Source organism: Podarcis cretensis (genome assembly GCF_951804945.1).
Source record: "Podarcis cretensis genome assembly, chromosome: 3".
In the NCBI taxonomy this organism is placed as follows: Eukaryota; Metazoa; Chordata; class Lepidosauria; order Squamata; family Lacertidae; genus Podarcis; species Podarcis cretensis.
This window is the reverse complement of record NC_137172.1, coordinates 59,625,418-59,638,248: the sequence shown is the minus strand read 5'-3', so window position 1 is coordinate 59,638,248 and position 12,831 is coordinate 59,625,418. Positions and strand designations below refer to the sequence as shown.

The following is a 12,831-nucleotide window of genomic DNA, read 5'->3' as shown; positions in this document are numbered from 1 at the left end:
AAATAGCAAAAGGCTTGTAAAGAAAACAAGGCATTGACTGAATATTTCTGAAGAAAATAAGAAGTGGTGCCACAAACAGAAGACACATTACATTAAGTAACAAGTAGCATTGCAGCCTAATCCTATACATGTTTTCTTTTAAATAAGTCTGATTGTTTTCAGTGGGGCCTGCCCCCGGTGCATACAACTGCAGCCTTGATGTGACATATTTACTAGTATCATTTGACATTTAAAAGTGACAGCAGATCTACCCCTTCAGGAAAAATTCAGCTTGGGGGATGGGTAGCGTGTAATGCATATATAGGGTCATAGATTCAATCCCTGGCATCAATAGATAATGTTGGGAAAGCTCCTAATCTGAAACTCTGGAGAGTCACAGCCAGTCACTATAGACCAGAAGTGATCTACAGGGCTCCAGCTTCCATCAACCCCAGCCAACATGGCCAATGGTTAGGTATGATGGGACCTGCAGTCCAGCAACATTTGGACAGCATTACATTGGCTACTTCTAGTGTAGTCAGTACTAAACTAGATGAAGCAATGGTCTAGTTTGGTATATGAATGATGGACAAAATAGCCTAGCCATTGCCAACTTGGATGCTTTGTAGTACAACTCCCATCAGTCCCAACTAGCATGGGCAGCTGAAAATGGGACTGGTGGGATTTTCAGTCCATGACACCAGTTTGGAAAAAACTGGTATAGTCACTATTATCATAACCTGTGGCTGTGTAGCTAGGAATATTATTTTGTGTAATCTGGTTGCGTCTCAGCTCTTTGCGTTTTCCATTTATGTTCAAATTATAGGTATCTCTTATTTCCCAATTTCTGTCGTCACTGATTTACAACTTATACTCATTGGTGAGGCATTGTTTGTTGCTTCTTTCAGGCCTTAATTGGACATTTCCATAAATATTTGAATTCTGCTATCAAGCACTTGAATAGGGTGATTTATCAATGCCACTCAATTCTTTCAGCATCAAGAGAACATCCACATATTAAAGAACTGGTTTGCATACCTGGCCTTTAAATCCAAGCTTCTTTTTGGACGTGGCATTTAAACCTCTGTCATTTCAGTCCCAGTTCAGTCATCTGCACTTTCTCAGTATACTAGGCAGGTGAAACATTGTATTCATTAGGACTTATCTCACTAAAGCACATTCAGAAGAGGATGGAAGGCTTATAAGGAACACTCTGTAGAAGTGTCCATTAGCAAACAAAACAAAAACAAAAAACACCCACAAAAGTCAAATGCAGGTTTGCAGCTTGATATTTCACTGACAAGTGAAATACGATAGTTGTGGAGGTGGGTTTCTAATAGCACCATTGTGTTACGGTTCAAAGGGTCTGGCAATGCAGCCCTTGGTACTGGTGTGAAAGTCTAAAGCTCTTCCTTTTAAGTCAACTGTATGATCTATCTGCAGTTCAGCAACTAACTTTAGGGCTTCTACATGCACATATGTATACACATATCCACACCAAGACTTCCAAATCACAGAGCTTTCGTATCTCTTTTGGACGGGCTTTTTACTCTATATGCTACATCCTAAAAACCATTTGCTACTCTAAAACTTGATGAATGGCTGGATGTGAGTCCACCCCAAACTGAAAAGGCATAATATTTAAATTGATGGGTGCATTTTGAGGTAACACAAATAGTGCTTGATATTTGATGGACTAATCACACATCTGGGACACTTCAGCTACTATACAAAGTCCTCTGGAAAATATTCTCCAGAGGATGGGCCACCAGTACATGGTTCATCACTTTCCCACTGCCAAAGGAATATTTTATGGCAGTAAAGAAACAAGCTAAATAGTGTAGATAGAGCCTGCTCACCTTCCTCAGCACTGCTTGGCTTCTTCAGGCAGTAGAGAACTGGAAGCAGCAAGTCAGTGTGCAAGCTGCATGAGCCAGTCAAAATCTGACTGGTCTGCTGGAATTAAAATAGCTAAGCTTCACTTGTCTTATGTGGAATAGCTGCAAGAGAAATTAATCATGACAAGAACTGACAGTAACATAAATTGCAAGACAAAAACAGCTCCCAGTGCAACTAGTCAAGTGTGAGGAATATACTGAGCTTTTGTCCTTTCTATTTGTCTGCAGTACCAAACCCAGAATCCCCATAATTTTCATTCTAAGCATAATCCTTCAACAGTATGGTGCTTTGAACATCCCTTGCAGCACAGTATGATTACCCCAATCAGAATCACAAATAGAGCCATCCTATGCTCACATTGTGCTGGGACCAGAGCTACACTGCCGGAGACATGCAAAGAGATATGTGCTCAGTCCATAAAGGAAGGGGAGGGTTGAAACACACACAACCAGAAAATATAAAATGGTGTGAAAACAGATGTGTTCCCTAAAAAATACACTAGTGGCCACCACTAGTGGCTGATCTGCCACTGCTCTCCTCCCCTCTACCATGCAGGATGTGTTTACTGAAGAAAGTAAGCTGCATGCTGCAATGAAAGAATGGGGCAGGGAGAGTGCTGTTGCCCTCAGGTACTGCTTTCAAGCTTCCCATAGGCATCTGTTTGGCTGCTATCAGAACAGGATGATGGACTAGATGGGCCATTGGCCTGCCCCAGTGAGAGCCTCTTATGTTCTTATTCAAGTCATTCTTCTGCAAATACCCCAAAGGAAAGATATACAGTAATATCATATCACCCAGTCCACATGGTGAGCTCCTGTAGATGCACAGCTCTCTTTGTGGCAATGGTTACCACATAGAGCAATGGAGAAGTCCATTTGTGCAGCTGGGTTTTGCTACTCAGTTCAGCCCCCAAGGCACTGAGAAGCAGTCCTGAGGGACTTCACCTGGTTTTGCTGGTATCCACTGCACCCAACCCCACAACATTTTGAATGGTCCCCTGACCCACAGTAACTGCTTAGAGTGTGCATGATTATGTAAGCTGTCCACTCATGCAACTCTGGATCTAACTCTCTGTATTTCCAATGTGTAAACTGGTACTAAACTGTGAGAATTCATTAGGGGCAAACTTTATTGTTGTTGTTCTTATGGAAGATGTTTATTGCACCCTACTTTGAAGAAATAGCACCTACTCCAGCAGAAAACATAACCGAAATCTAATGCATTCACAAATTTGGCTTTGTTTGTGTGGCCTTGGACAAATTGTTAAATGTCAGCCACAACTACTGCTTGGGTAAATATTCAGGATTTAGATCAGAAGTGGCTAACCGATGGACATTGTAGATGTTGTTGGGCTGTAACTCCACTCATCCCTGATCATTGCCCATGGTGGCTGGGGTAGATGGGAGTTGGAATCCAACATCATCTGGAGAGTCTGAGTGTAAAGTTTATAATCCAGATTTAGTCCTTGAAATAGGATTAGGATTTAGGAACAAACTAATAAGTAAATCAAGATAAAGGAACAAATATCCCCTTATCTATGAGTGTTTTCCCAAATTCATACCACACATATTGCAATTTACATGTGTTTAATTCAATATGAAATTTAATATGAAGAGGAAATACAGCATATTATGTCCCTCTTTGAAAATCTCTGGGGGAAATTGTTTTCATGAGTTACCTTTTAAAGTCCTCATTTTGCAGCTCCATTGTGGTGGCAACCGTCCAGCAGTTGTAAAAGATTTGAAGTATATCCTTTCACTTTTAAAAATCTGTTTTGTTTCTAATTTAACAGTTTTCCCAGCTTTTTTTAGTTTTCCCTTGAGTTCAGTGCATAGTGATAAATTGCTCTCAGGATAAAAAAAGAGTGATGATGAGGAATATGAAAAACATGTTCATTATTAATCCAGACAGAAAATAATTTGACTTTTAAAAATCAGGAAGTTGGTAACTGGTTTTGTAGAAATGATTACACATATGACATGATTATTTGTCTGCTTCAAAGAAAGTAGATACCATTCCCCCCCTCTCTCTCATAAGAGAATTGAGGTACAGTACAGAGTTGTCTGCGACTGGACCAAATGGTCAGGGGTCCCTTTACCTTTACTGTGCCCTACGATTGGAAAATTATATGCATTTCCACCCACTACTATGAGAAAATGACTTTCTATTTTAAAAAATCCAGTCGGGTAACATTTTCATGTAATTATTCACTAATATTCTGCATGATTGAATTAAGAAGGAGAGTTAAGATATTGGGAGCACAGCCAGCTGTGTGGCTGCTTCAGGTGGCACTATGAGGCTGGGGGGAGGCAAGGAGGAAGGCAGGAACTGGTGTCTGAATGGTGCAGCAAGATTTTTTAAGTGTTTAAAATGTTCACTCTCGTCTAGCGGCAGCCAGCACTGCTTGGGAGCTCAGTTTTTCTTGAGTAGTTCCCTACACCCCAACTCCCTCTTTTGATATGGTCAGCATCCCCTGCCCTGCAAATCTGGCCTCAACTACTACTCCCACTGCAAAGAAAACCTTGGCTTGCTGTTAGCATGTTCACTTTGTTTTTGTGACCATTTGTGGTTCCTTCCCTGTGGTATCTATCCTGTTGCGTGTGTTTTTATGAAATGCTGCACTTTGATGCATTTTCCCCTAGACCAGTGATCTGTTTAGAGAAAAAGAATGGCCTGTCTGCATTTTAATCTGGTATTGTGCACATCTCCCCTCTCTGTCTCCCCACCCTCCATATGAGTTATGCTACTTTCCACCTGCATTTGGTAATGCAATTAAATGACGTTGAGTAAAGTGCATTTCAGAATCATTTTCAGATGCTCAGATTCACACATTCTCCATTACATGAAAAGGCAGGAGTGGAGACGCACTCAATGGCCCCACCCTCTCCATCACGTCTCCATCGCTTTACATGTATTGTGGGTGGAAGTCTGAAACAAAAATCTTGCTCTATGTATGTAGGGTACCCACATGATTTAGAACACTCAGCATGGCTCCCTGCTCCAGACCTTTCCCAATTCCAGTGCATGTAGGGAACATGACTCCTACTGTTTCCTTCTCACATTATGGCAAATGTGGTGAGTTTGAACACTAGGAGAGGGCTACAGTCTTGCTTTTAACTACCTGGTGCAACCATTCGTTCCACAAATGTAGCTCATGAGACCCCATTCATGCCAATGTAGGTGATATTAGGTAGGATGATAAAAGAGTATGTGTGTTTGATTTGGTAAACATTTTGTACTTGCCATCAAAACTGGCTTCAAAGCTGGCTTAACGACATTTTTTTATCCTATCATTGCTAAGTGTGGCCGAGTAGGAAAAAGAATACCGCATCTGATCTTGTATTCCTCCACAGAACAACAGGAGAGTGGGTGCACTAACATTTTGTATTTCTGGTGCATCGCCTTCTCTGGGGTGGAATGTTTTAGCCACATTTAGAAGCCATGTCAGAATCACTTTGCCTTTTACCTATGATGTTCAAAACCACAGAAGTAATCAGTTCAGAGTATCTTGGATACACTTCCAGCTAACCAAACTATGTAAGCCACTTTAACTAATATAGTTTCACCAGAGAAAGACTGGAAGAGCCTTGGTGTCTGACTGACTGCACCCATAGAGAAGCTTCTAAAGGGAACTGTTGGTCTGATCTCTGCTGGCAGCTCTGCACTGCTGATGACTTGCAGGGAGTACTGCACAAGCCCAACAGAATCAAGTCGCCTTAGGCGTCAATGAGGTCCTGTCAAGCCACACAGTACTGCTTTCTCTAGTCCTCCTCTTATTGTTATGGCCAGAAGATCTGCCTGAGCAGCTGTCCTGCCTCTTTGTCTCTCTTTCAGCATCCAGCCTGTGAGGATAAGCAACCACCACAGAAAACTCTCAGCTTCCTCACAAATCACAGCTCTTACATTTGCATGAGGGAAGCTATTATAACATTAAACTGGTTGCAGTTGGCTTCATGTCTGTTGATATGGCTTCTGTCATTAGAGCTTTAGCTGAAGCTACGTAACTCAGCTTCGCTCAGATCTGGTGAGACTGTATGAGCCTTTGTTTAGTTCTCCCTGGCTGTCTTTATAATGCTTGGGTTTATCATTAGCTTAAAAAGAGCATGGTACTAGTGGACTTGAATTGACAGGGACATTAAATAGTTCTATTATAAAACTGGTACTTGAGTAGAAAAAGAGGCTGGCTTTTTAGCTCTTGATACAATTGTCACTACTGTGCATAAATTAGGGTAAATTGAGATCATACATCTCAGTGAGGTCTCATGCTGTTCATTTTACCTAAAAACTAGAACACTAAGACCCATGGCATTCCAAGTCGAAGCCCCAACACTTTATGGCATATTCTTAAGAGAGGCTGGCACAAATTAGTGCACTTACCTGCATGACAAAAAAGGCATTTCTAGTTTTCCAAAACATAGTTTGGGAACTATTCTAACAATCCTGAACAACTTTGAATACTTACAGTTTAAATATTCCCCTATCAACCAACAGGAACATAGGGACTTGTTCCTTCTATTAAATCAGAATATTGATCCATCTAGTTCTGTATTGTCTATACTCTAAACTGACTAGCAGTGGCTCTCCAGGGTTTCAGACGGGATATTCCCAGTTTTACCTGGATAAGATGAAGATTGAACCTGGGACTTGCAGGGCAAACACTCAACTATGGTTCTTCCTTAATCAAATATTTAATAGTCCAGTTAGGCTGTTAACAAGGTCCCCATTCAGGGTGCAAATGTCCAGTTGCGATAGGAAGCTGACACAAGTCCTATCTCCCACTCCATGTCTTTCCCAATAATGGAAAAGGGCAGAATCCCTGCATGTATCATCTTTCAGGCCGTTTAGGTTTATGGAAGGTTTATGCCAGTATCAACACAGAGAAAGTTTTCAGGAGGCAATGTCTCTGGCAGTAAGAGAATGCAGTTAACATTAGGAGCTGTTGCTGCTATTGGTCTGCTCTGTTTAAGCTGTTATTTTAAAGGGAATGCTTAGGATCAGTTGCTAGTGTAAAAGTTCATGGAGTACAAATGTTTCAGTTTAACATTATCCCCTTCAGTCTTCTTTTGCATGGAGGTACTGATAGAATGATTGTTCCTCTTAGCCATCACAAATTATATACCAGTAATTTAATCTAAATGCAGGCATAGTAACAGGTGTGGTCACTTGTACTGGTTCATTGAATTTGAAGTGCCCTGCCCTTGTGAGCAAGACTTCTTTTTTGGAAGTGTATGCACATGCCCAGGCTTGCAGTGTGCATAACAAGCAAAACAACTAACTTAATGAAAGCAGGCATAGCAACTAACTTAATGAAAGCTTCATAGGTTCATGAGTCTTGAACCAGAATTTCTACTGAACTGAATTTCCACTAAAGACAACACCTATCCTTTGGTCTTTTCACGCAAGTGTTCTGACTCTCCCCTACCTCTCAAATCTAGACCAAAAATTATACTTAGGGCTTGACCATATTTGATGTTTAACCACTAAGTTATTATAACGAGGTGTAACAGCTTCATTTATCCAAAGAAACAACAAGCAATGACCAAAGGTATATCACCAGTGGTAACATAGACAAGCTTCCTTTGCAGTGTGTCAGCATCAAAGGGCGACTCCACACATTATGGTTGTTGTGCGGAATAACTGGTGTTACTGGTGTTTCTTGCAGAAAATATAAAGTATGGATATCATACACATAAATATGCACATGTTTCTTTAAACACCCATATACATAAGTCTAGAAAATATCATTATGCCAGGGTTCCTAAATGCATATACACAGTGTTTTTAAATATGTATATATACATTTGTATGAAGTCTGCATTTTATGTATTACACGGCATTTCCTGTAGCACTCGCAGTGAAGGGCTCCTTTTGTTCATGAGAGGCATTTGATGATTCCACTGGCAGAAGTGGCGGAGAAAGGCAAAATTAGTCAATCCCCCGCCTTCCCCTACAGGTCCTTCCATGCTGTTCCCAAGGGTTCCCCAACTTTCTGTAGCAGATTTTCAGGGGTGCAAAAAGATGCAGGTGAAAGGGCAAATTGGCAAAAGCTGCCTTTCCCTTTTGGGCACAGGAGTGTCCTGTGAGCAGAACCTCATTAGCAGAAGGGAACTCCAGATCCAAGGATATTCAAGAAATTAAATAATCCAATATTAGCTGCCTTCCTGATGGGCTAGATGTAAACTGGAATTATCATTCTTGTGTCTTTGATATGAGACATTAATACACCAGGAATCAGGGCTAGACAGAGATAGCTAACAGGAAAGGGGGGAAATAACAATACAGCACAGTTTATTTATATTTAGAGGGAATTGCCCAAGTACCTCTGTTGGACAGGACACATTTCTAGTTGTCCTAGGGCCATGAATCATTTACATAATAACTTACATGCTCTGGATGAAACTTCAAACAGCCAAATGATCAAAGTTAGGTATGAGAGAACATATTATTGCACGCCCCCCCAATCTCTGAGTGGTGCAAGATTTCAGGCATTCCAGGTGCTTTCCCAGGGTTTGTATTTCCTTTGGAATGAGGGACAGTGGAGAATATGGTGTCTTTATGGTATATTGCAGGCATCCCCAAACTCGGCCCTCCAGATGTTTTGGGACTACAACTCCCACCATCCCTAGCTAACGGGACCAGTGGTCAGGGATGATGGGAATTGTAGTCCCAAAACATCTGGAGGGCCGAGTTTGGGGATGCCTGGTATATGGTTTATTTTCACATAACCTGAGCCTGCAATGGAGGAAATTTGTGCTGGATCCAGGAATTAGAAGGGCCCCGAGCACAAAGCTATCCCGCCAAACTCATTGCAATATAAATTGCTGAAGTATTTTGTCTAGCCCTAAGAGAAAGCTTTAGTTTTGAATAATTAAACTACTACAAGCATCATTTCCCATAGAGTATAAGTCAGTGACCTGCGTATAAATTATAATACAGAAAGCTAAGGAGTGTGAATTTTTTTTTAAAAAAAGCCACAACTATCTTTTCTTGTAAGGAGGGACACTGTGCCTTCTGGAGAGATCTCTTGAGGAACAAATGGGCAATTGATCCTCAGGATCATTGTCCACTTTCTTAAATTATAAAATAAAAATGATTGGAGAAAATGGATTTTTACTGCAGCCATTAAATGAAAAGATCTTATTCTAATTGTAATAGCATTTTTTTCATCTCTGCAGTCTAATCTTATTCTTACTTCAGACTAACAATGCCTTTCCCTCTGGATCTGAATTACTTTTTTCATAAAACATATGCAAATAAGAAAATATTTAATTTACAATAACTTTTGATACAACTGTTCATTTGTCAGTTTAGTCACACATATGCCCCTTTCCCAACAGTGAATGAAAACCTAATTTCATTTTTAAATGGGTAGATAGACCAGAAGAAGGTTTGCATGAGGCTGGGGAGAGCTGAGGCTGAGTTAACATTGCCTGCAGGAGTTGAGAGAAGCATTGGCTGGCTTCACAGTTTCCCCCACATTCTGATTTTTGCCTAGCACACACACATCATCATTTGTGATATATTGCCAGGTCAAAAATTATGAAACCAATATCATGATATGGACTTCAAACTGGTTTTGAATGATATATCATCCAGCCTTATTCATGGTATAGCTTTCATCATAGGCAGAAGAATAATCTCCTTATCCTGGCCTTTGACACCTGAGATATGTATGTGTGTTCACAAAACATTTATTTAAAGATGGAGAATATTTAATGTGGGGAAACGAAAACAAGTAATAAAGCTCAGCTTTTAATCCACTTTTCATTCATATGACAGCCAAGCCAGATACTCCCAAACTGCCCAGACCAGTAAAAATAACCTTCATTTGTTCATATCCTGTTTTCTGTAGACACAGTTCACACATTCACTGCTAGTCATTGAGACTGAGGGATAATGTACCACCCATGCTTTTATGAAACAGGCCCTCTGGTGTCTAACATCATGCAATGCACATACATCCCAAAGGACATTATCAGTTTTAAGATTTGTAATGTCAGTAAATACACCCTTAATAATGGAGCCTACACAGTGCTAGTTTAATGAAACCCTGTGTAACTACCGCAAAAACTATGCTTTGACAACATAAGCAAATGGAAATAATCCACACTCAGAATGTCTTATTTTATATTGCACTTTTTGAAAGCAGACATGGGGCTTGCTGATTCGTCACCCCACATAACAGTGTTGTTTTGTTTTTAATTCTAGTGGTGAAATGTATTAAATTTAACAGAGACAAATCTAAGTATCAGGATAATAGAATAAGTACCGGTAGTCAAAAACCAGAAACTATGTGCTTCCATCTAGCCTCTTATGAAAGTCTCCCATGATTTTGTTCCCAGAAACATTCAACCCACCATAGAATGGCTATTATTATTATTATTATTATTATTATTACTATTATTGCCCTCTGTGAGGTTATGTTCCAGCAAGTATCACGTTAAATTGATTATGTAGTGTATAATTTGAAAAGAATGCATTCACCATTGGATTTACACAGTCAGTCTAAGAATGAACTCAGCAATTTCTGTCATATAAAACAGCTCCAAACCCCCACCTCCCCCCCCCACCCAAGTGTTTCGTATTTTAATGAGTCAACTGCAGCTCCACACAACTACTAATTTCAACCCACTTGTCCAAAGGGACAGGCAAAAACATGCAATTTTACAGCAATTATAATCAGAGAAGAATGCTTAGCGGTAATGGTAGGCAGAAAAAATGACAGTCAAGAATTTAAAGCAGCATTTGCTACTTCTCCTGTTTCATATTCAATCATATAAGGCTTTGACAGTCTCCATTAAAATCTAGTTAATGGTAATTCCAGACAATAATGTCATACTGCACAGCAACACTCCAACATAGTGACAGATTTTATGGTCTGCAAGGCCCTGTGCACAGCCCTTTTGAGGGGCCCTGTTCCTTCGCCTAAATAAACGTGACTATGCAAAAATTATGGTTGTATGAAGAGTTGATAACAATAACGTTTCTGCCCTTGCACTGTGCTCCCCCATTCTCAAACAACTTGGGAACAATTCCTACTGTGGGCCAGGCAGGAAGAAAAGATGATGATGATAATAATGATGCCTCTGAAATGGGTTCCCCCTCCAAAAAAACAATGATGGAAAATGTGATGATGATCATAATTATGATAATAATAAAGATGATGATAATGCCTTTGTACTTCCTCAATCCAGGAAAAGGTGAAAATGATTATGCTGATGATGCCTCTGGGCTGGGCTCCCCCCCCCCCCAAACCCCCAGCAACTTGGGAAAAATCAAGGGAAAAAATGGTGGTGGTGGTGATATTGGTCGTTCAGCAATGGGACCTCCCCCCCCCCCAAAAAAAAAAAACCCTGGGAACCATCAGGGTAAATGTGGTGGTGGTGATGTCTCTGCACACACACACCCCAATAACACCTTTCATGGGCAGCAAAGCAAAGAGAAGACAAATGAGCAGAGCACTTCTTAGCTCCCCCCTTCTTAAAAAGTCATGCCATATGCAGCCAAAGCTGAGAAAGTGGAACAGCCTGGGCACTTCCACCACCCCCAACATTCTCCAAGAACCAAGGGGGTGGCAACTATCCTGCTTCTTCTCTTCTCCCCATCTTTGTCCTGCAACAAAGGAGGACAGGAGTTAACATCATAGCCAACTGGAGTTGGAAATGGGTGGGCCCTTCCACCTCCAGCAAGTGCCAGAAAAAGGATTATACTCTGCTTGTGTTGGGTTGGCAGCCCCCAGCTTGGAAGGTTGCCTGCACGTTATGCTTCATAACTTCCTTTCTAGAAGGGCAATAGGCTTTGGGGGTTTTGAAATGAAAGTTTAGAATGGCATGGCCACTTCTGGCATGGCCCTTGCTGTAATTATTTAAATCCCACCATTATAAATCTGGCCTTGCCTTCCTTGGACCCCAGGGATGCATTGCCTGGTGTCGAAACAACTCACTTTTCACTCACAGCTCTGACTTCACTCATTGACTAAAAACACTGACAGGTGGGAAAGCCAGTCTAGCTTAATTTATTTTAATTTTTAAAAAAATGCTTAGAAGGGTACCTGCACATTGTGCTTCATGACTTTATTTCTAGAAGGGCTAGAGACCCTGTTCAGACACACCAAAGGCAGCCTTCATGGTCACTGGGTTCACACACACACAGACAGACCCATGGATTAGCCTCCACTGACTTTAATCAAAGAGTAGGAGAAATGAGGAGTGAAACAATGCAACTAACTAAAATAGTAGAATTCAACAATGGCAACTCATTGTAGTCATGTTTCAAAGGTATTCTTTCAGTTAGTAATGTATACTAATAACTTGGAGAGCCCTCAGCTTCAAGGGACCCTAATTCTTTGCACAATGTGCATGCTTATAAATCTGTCACTGAACAAAATAGACTATATACATGTAAGTGTGGGAATGTCTAGCTAAACATACTCAAACACATACAATCTCATAAATACAGCTGCCACTAGAAAGCTTTCTTCCTCCTATGCAAAGTTTTAAAATTTATGTTGATTGGAAAGCCTCCAGTGATGTGGGTGGAATTTTTTCCTGTGGCTTGTTTTTCCATGGAATTTTTTTTCCTGAAACTCTGGCAGTCCTACACTTTATCACCTGGATTTTGCCCATTTGTGGACTTGCATTTCTGCTTGTGGCTTTAATTTTTACCACATTCTGTTCAAAATATTTCAATGTGGTAACCACTGTAGTTCTATCTGAGATGCAAAAGTCCAGCTGCTATCATAATAAAACAGAACTCATTTTGCAGATTTTGGATAACTGAAGAGGGGCAAAGCCATGGTCCTCTCCCAAATCTTAAATACAGGTTCCCAACGTACATCCAAATTTTGTCTAAGAATTGCACCAGAAGTTTGTTTGTAAAGAGCTGAGAAAAGGACTGCCTTTTAACAGACCTTGAATTTAATGAGAATGGCATGTTAATGAAATGAAGTCCATA

At 40.6% G+C, this 12,831-nt stretch overlaps 1 protein-coding gene across 3 annotated transcripts in view; it reads left to right on the top strand.

Moving 5' to 3' along the window:
• Positions 1–12,831, top strand: part of LOC307213538 (SAM and SH3 domain-containing protein 1-like) — a 529,506-nt gene that overhangs the window by 348,988 nt on the left and 167,687 nt on the right. The gene's annotated exons all lie outside the window — the stretch shown is intronic.